Source organism: Chlorocebus sabaeus, chromosome 9 (assembly GCF_047675955.1).
Source record: "Chlorocebus sabaeus isolate Y175 chromosome 9, mChlSab1.0.hap1, whole genome shotgun sequence".
NCBI classification, from domain to species: domain Eukaryota; kingdom Metazoa; phylum Chordata; class Mammalia; order Primates; family Cercopithecidae; genus Chlorocebus; species Chlorocebus sabaeus.
This window is the reverse complement of record NC_132912.1, coordinates 77513726-77519282: the sequence shown is the minus strand read 5'-3', so window position 1 is coordinate 77519282 and position 5557 is coordinate 77513726. Positions and strand designations below refer to the sequence as shown.

Below are 5557 nucleotides of genomic sequence, written 5' to 3'. Positions count from 1 at the left end.
TTTTCTTTTTTTTTTTTTTTTTGAAACAGAGTCTCACTCTGTTGCCCAGACTGGAGTGCAGTGGTGTTATCTTGGTTCACTGCAATCTCTGCCTCCCAGGTTCAAGCGATTCTCCTGCCTCAGCCTCCTGAGTAGCTGGGATTACATATGCGTGCCATCATACCCAACTACTTTTTGTATTTTTAGTAGAGACAGGGTTTTACCACGTTGGCCGGGCTGATCTCAAATTCCTGGCCTCAAGAGATCCGCCTGCCTTGATCTCTCAAAGTCTGGGATTACAAGCATGAGCCACTGTACCCAGACCTATATTCTTTATGATATAAACTATTAAACCAGATCCTGGGGAAGGAGGGTTGTGGGAACCCAATTTGTAATCAGCCAACCAGAAACACAAGACAAAACCTGGGACTTAGGACTAGTGCCTGAAGCAGGGCAGCCTTTTGGGACTGAACCCTTAACCTGTGGGATCTGACCCAATCTCCAGGTAGACAGTGTCAGAATGGAATTGAATTACAGGACACCCAGTTGGCATCTGCTGGAGAATTGCTTGGTGTGTGGCAGAAAACCCACACATCTCTTCACAAAAGTGTTTTGTGTCAGATGTGTAGAGAGAAAAACAGTTTGTTTTTTTTCTTTACAATGTGCTAGCTACTTTGCAAGTGCTAGGGTTATGGTGGTGAAGAAGCTAGACAAATCCCTGCTCTTGGATGGTTTCCAGTCTAAAAGGAGGACATAAAGAACAAAACAGATAACTACAATATCATGTGGTAAAAGTTCTAAGGCACACTATGAGAAGACAGGAAAGATTATGTGTTAGGGGCTGGGCGCAGTGGCTCACACCTGTAATCCCAGCACTCTGGAAGGCTGTGGCAGGCGGACCACCTTAGGTCAGAAGTTTGAGACCAGCTTGGCCAACATGGCAAAACCCCATCTCTACTAAAAATACAAAAATTAGCTGGGCATGGTGGCGCTCACCTGTAATCCCAGCTACTCTGGAGACTGAGGCAGGAGAATCACTTGAACCCGGGAGGTGGAGGTTACAGTGAGCCGAGATCACACCACTGCACTCCAGCCTGGGTGACGAGAGCAAAACTCCGCCTCAAAAGATTGTGTGTTAGTGTGCGAAGGCAACCATAACAAAATAACACAGACTAGGCGGCTTAAAAAACAAAACTTTATTTTCTCACAGTTCTAAAGGTTGAAAGTTGGAGACCGGGTGCTGGCAAGGCTGGTTTCTCCTGAGGTCTTTCTTTTTGCCTTGCAGACAGCTGCTTTCTCACTGTCTCCTCACATGGCCTTCTCTGTGAAACCACCTTTGCAAAATTAAGATAGTAAGAGAAATCTGACAACGCTGACTTCATCTTGCTTCTGACCTCCAAGCTATCCTTGGTCATTCCTGGGCACAGACCAAGCTCTCTTTGGGAGCAATTTAGTTTAACTTTGAAGCAAGGATGACAATAGTCCCTAAAATGAATCCAATCCCTGTTCAGGGCCTGAAACTGCTTTTGTAAGATTAAGGAAAGGCCACAAGATTAGGATTAAGGGAATGACATGAATTTTGCTAAAATGTAAGTGTAGTTCCTATAATCCCTTACTGCTCAGAGGTACCACCATGTGGTATAAGGTCACAAGACTTATGACTTCCCCGATTGCTCCTATAGATAACATCACTATTGTAGAACCTAAGACTGGTTTTCTGAGATGTTTTCCATACTGACTCCACCTGGACTCATGACTAATGACTCAACTGGTCCTGTGGTCCCACTGGCAGACTCAGCACATAAAGACTATTTTCCACACACCTGTGATTTCATCCCCAACCAATCAGCAGCACCCTTTCCCTAGAACCCCCTACCCCCCACCAAATTGTCCATAAAAACCCTAACCTCTGAGCCTTTGGGGAGACTGATTTGAGTAATACTGTATGTCCTGCATGGCCAGCCTGATGTTGATTAAACTCTTTCTTCACTGCAATAGCATGTTCTCAGTGAATTAGTTTTGTCTTTGCTACGGGCAAGAAGAACTCATAGGGTGATTACTGTGCAGACATACCCCTGGTGTCTCTACCAGTTTTTTTGTTGTTGTTGTTATTGTTGTTGAGACAGGGTCTTACTATGTCTCCCAGGCTGGAGTGCAGTGGTGTGAGATCACACCACTCTACAACCGCTGCCTCCTGAGTTCAAGCAATTCTCCTGCCTCAGCCTCCCGAGTAGCTAGGATTAGAGGCACCTGCCACCACGCCTGGCTAATTTTTGTATTTTTAGTAGAGACGGGGTTTCCATGTTGGCCAGGCTGGTCTTGAACTCCTGACCTCAGGTGATCCACTGAAGTGGGAGTGCTGGGATTACAGGATTGAGCCACCTTGCCTAGCCTCTCTACCTCTTCTTACAATTACATCACCTCTATCAGATTAGGACCCCACCCTTATGACCTCACTTAAGTATCTCTTTAAAAACTCCATCTCCATATATAGTCATATTAGTAGTTAGGACTTAAACCTGTTAATTTTGGGAGACCATAATTCAATCCATTAACAGGTTAGGTTTCCAGAAAGAAATCTCATCCAAGGTAAGGTTTGAATTTGCATGGAATTAGCCAGGTAAAGAGTGGGGAATGGTGGGTGTGGAGGCTTATGCCTATAATCCCAGTACTTTGGGAGGCTGAGATGAGAGGATCGCTTGAGGCCAGGAGTCCAAGACCAGCTTGGTCAACATAGTGAGACCCCCGTTTCTAAATTAAAATTAAAATTAAAATTAAAGGACCAGGCACAGTGGCTCACACTTGTAATCCCAGCACTGTAGGAGACTGAGGAAGTCAGATCACGAGGTCAGGAGTTTGAGACCAGCCTGGCCAACACAGTGAAACCCCGTCTCCACTAAAAATACAAAAATTAGCTGGGCGTGGTGGCAGGCACCTGTAATCCCAGTTACTCAGGAAGCTGAAGCAGGAGAATCGCTTGAACCCCAGAGGTGGAGGTTGCAGTGAGCTGAAATTGCACCACTGCACTCCCACCTGGGTGACAGAGCTAGGCTCTATCTCCAAAAAAAAAAAAAAAATTAAAATTAAAAAAGAGTGGGGAAAAGGTGCTCACTTCAGCAGCATATGTACTAAAAATTGGAATGATATAGAGCAAATTAGCATGGCCCCTGTGCAAGGATGACATGCAAATTTGTGAAACAATTACATTTAAAGATAAAAATAAAGAGTGGAGAAAAGAGTGCGTCAGACTGCAAGTAAAGGCTGGTCAAAAGCCAGAGAACAAGAAAGTATGACACATCAGAAAACCAAAAGTATTATTTATTTATTTATTTATTTATTTTTCTGAGATGGAGTCTCACTCTGTCACCCAGGCTGGAGTGCAGTGGCGCAATCTCGGCTCACTGCAACCTCCATCTCCCAGGTTCAAGTGATTCTCGCACCTCAGCTTCCCCAGTAACTGGGATTACAGGCGCCCACCATCACACCTGGCTAATTTTTGTATTTTTAGTAGAGACAGGGTTTCGCCATGTTGGCCAGACTGGTCCTGAACTCCTGACCTCAGGTGATCTGCCTGCCTCGGCCTCCCAAACTGCTGGGATTACAGGCATGAGCCTCCGCACCTGTCCAAAACCAAAAGTATTTTCTAGATAATTCCAGAGAGGTCAACAGAGAACCTTGGAAGGCCTTGGAAGTCATGATAGAATTGGGGCTTTGACTCAGGGCAATAGGAAGCCAGTGGAACTCTGTAAGCAAGAGACTGATAGAACCATGTCTACATTGATCACTTTGGCTTTAGTGTGGAGAGTGAAGTGAAAAAAAGTAACACTGGAAATAGTGTTTTTATTTAAAGTTAGGTTTTTAATAATAAAATAGGTAGGATGGGAATAGAGAGAAGTATACAGAATTGAGAAATCTTCAGAACCTAGAATTGGTAGGACTTGCTAAAGGACTGGAAAATAAGAAATAAACTAAGGATGATGCTTAGGTTTCTGAGTTGAGCCAGTGGTTGGGCAGTTAGTGACATGCCCTGAGATAAGAAACAAAAAAGCAGATGGTCAGGGGGAGGGCCGGATGGTAAACTCAGTGTTCAATACAGTACATTGAGTTGTAGATATGTGAGTCATGCAAGTGAAGATATTCACAGCCTTATCAGCTAGCTGTTTTCATCCCTCTTTTAGAAATAAAAAGCAACAGGCTAGGCACGATGGCTCACACCTGTAATCTCAGCACTTTGGGAGGCCGAGGCGGGTGGATCACCTGAGGTCAGGAGTTTGAGACCAGCCTGGCCAACATGGCGAAAGCCCATCTCTACTAGAAATACAAAAAATTAGCTGGGCTTGGTGGTGGGCACCTGTAATGTCAGCTACTCGGGAAGCTGAGGCAGGAGAATCGCATGAACCCAGGAGGCGGAGGTTGCAGTGAGCCAAAAGTGTGCCATTGCACTCCAGCCTGGGTGACAAGAGTGAAACCCATCTCAATCAAAAAAAAAAAAAAGAAAAAAAAAAAAGGAAAAGAAAAAGAAAGAAATAAAAAGCAACAACAACTGTCGTTTCAAGACATTAAGCGAAGTAGGCTGCACGCCCAGTTTCATCGGACTCCGAGGGCTATGCTTTTTCAACTACAGTCCACAAGATTTTGCCCAAAACTCCGAGTCAGTCAGAAATATTTGAGAATTTGGAATTTACTGATTTGAGAAGACAATATAGTGCCTATACTCTATATTATAGAACAGGGACTGAGAAAGTATCTCACAGTCAAACACATTGATAAAGCTCTGATGAATCCTGTGAATATTCATAAGTGGGTTAAAGAAGGACCAAAAATAGTCTTGTGACAGTTCAGGATGAGTGTGCCATTAAATGAGTATATAAAAATTTCACCAGCCTGAGCAACATAGTGAGACCCCATCTTTACAAAAAATTTAAAAATTAGCTGGGAGTGGTGGTGCATGCCTATAGTACCAGCTACTCAGGAGACTGAGGTTGGGGGGATCACTTGAGCCTGGGAGATAGAGGCTGCAGTGAGCCATGATTGTGCCACTGCACGCCAGCCTGGAACAGAGCAAGACCTTGTCTCAAAAAAAAAAAGAAAAAAGAAAAAAAATTCAGATGCAATGGCTCACACCTGTAATCCCAGCACTTTGGGAGGCCAAGGGAGTGATCACTTGAGGTCAGGAGTTTGAGACCAGCCTGGCCAATATGGTGAAACCCTGTCTGTACTAAAAATACAAAAGTTAGCTGGACATGGTGGCACAGCACCTCTAGTCCCAGCTACTCGGGTGGCTAAGCACGAGAATTGCTTGAACCTGGGAAGCAAAGATTGTAGTGAGCCCAGATTGCGCCACTGTACTCCAGCTTTGTTCCATCTCAAAAAAATAATAATAACAAAATAAAATAAACCTTGAGAGCAAGGTTCCATCTCAAAAAAAAAAAAAAAAAACTAGTTTTCAGGGTATATTGGATTTTGGAATTGTGGATAAATGATAAATGCATACCTTCTAGAATAATGCCGTATGATAGAAGTCAAAAAATAGAGTTTCAAGAAGAAAGTGGTGTTAAATATTACTGAGAGATGAAGG

General features: G+C 43.9%; 1 non-coding gene across 1 annotated transcript; it reads left to right on the top strand.

Moving 5' to 3' along the window:
* The first annotated feature begins 3083 nt into the window (after window positions 1-3083).
* LOC119628157 (U6 spliceosomal RNA) lies at window positions 3084-3191 on the top strand. Its single transcript, XR_005244469.1, has one exon. It is a non-coding gene; the product is annotated as a U6 spliceosomal RNA (small nuclear RNA).
* The last annotated feature ends 2366 nt before the right edge of the window (window positions 3192-5557 follow it).